We start from the raw sequence: 1,353 nt of genomic DNA, 5'->3' as shown, positions 1-1,353 counted from the left end.
TCCCTTAACCTACTCGTAAAACTTTCCTTTTCTCATATATATTACGAGATGAAGCTAATACCATAACATTCAAACCGATTTTAGTTAAACCTACGCATTTCAAGAAAAAATACTTCGAGTACGATTTTTAATGAATTTTTTTCAGAATTTCTTTACAGTGTTAAAATGTAAAAATTTTTATGATACACTGTTCAGTTTCAGTACTCTATTTAGAGTGTAACTCATTCTTCATGCTCATTAGTTCAACCAAGTCTGAGTCTGATCTAAAATCTTGTACTTCATTTTTTTGAACATGACCTGTGCTATCTATTGAAAATAGTTAGATCAAACAACATCGTGGCTAATGAAACTGTGTGGAAACAAGTTATGAACGCAATATAAAGCACCAACACCCCATGATAGACGTGGTCGCCGGCGAACGTTGTTTTTGGTTTAAATATCTGTAGGCTAAAGCCGGAGTTTTCGAAGCATACAATGTTCCACTAAAGCGTGCAGATGGTTATTGGTCAATCAACATTCGAAGGCAACATTCCTTGAAAGGGTCTACAAAGAAAGTTATCGAAATTGCGCCGATTCCTCACTAAATCGTTGATTATATTAGGCAAGTATCATCTGTACGTTTTTGTGGAACATTATATGCTTCGAAAACTTCATCATTAGCCTATAGATCGGATGCAATTCTTCAGACAACAATGCGTCGGCGCACGTCTCTACTAGTGACTCATATTCCATTTTGTCGTAATCTCCCTTCCCTGTCCACTGAACCGATTTTCTAATTCTATTGTTAACGGCTATTAACATATTTGGTTCTTTAGTCGAAAGGGCAGGTAAAAATTGTAGTTTTCGATCAACATTTCAGTCCAACACAACCCTAAACAAACCTTTAAAAATGACTAAAAGACTCTCATCTACGAACTTCAAGATCGTTGATCTACAACATCGATTAATAACATTCTGAAACTTGCATGGTCATTTACTCAGGCTAATCCTTTGAACTGAGAAAGAATTGATTGACCTGCATGAGTAACCCAATATCAATTTTACTGTACAACATCACACGTCCACTAAACCTGTTCGTAAATCCATTTTTTTCGATATCAAACACGTCATTGATCCACTAACAAATAGATAAATAAACGAAAATACATTGCCGGATGTATGCACGTCACTTAGCTATTACAGTGGGTAACATTGCATGAAGAATTTATGTGATTACAGATCCAGAACGAAACAATTGTGTGTTGGTAATGTTTTTTTTTCAGTCACAACATCAATTACAGTGCTGCTATCGCATTGAGACTAACTCATAAATGAGACCCATCGAGGTATACGACATAATGAAAAGTTGTGTCA

The sequence above is a fragment of the Bradysia coprophila genome, chromosome IV, assembly GCF_014529535.1.
Source record: "Bradysia coprophila strain Holo2 chromosome IV, BU_Bcop_v1, whole genome shotgun sequence".
Classification (NCBI taxonomy): Eukaryota; Metazoa; Arthropoda; class Insecta; order Diptera; family Sciaridae; genus Bradysia; species Bradysia coprophila.
The sequence above is the reverse complement of the archived record's forward strand: the minus strand, read 5'-3'. Positions refer to the sequence as shown.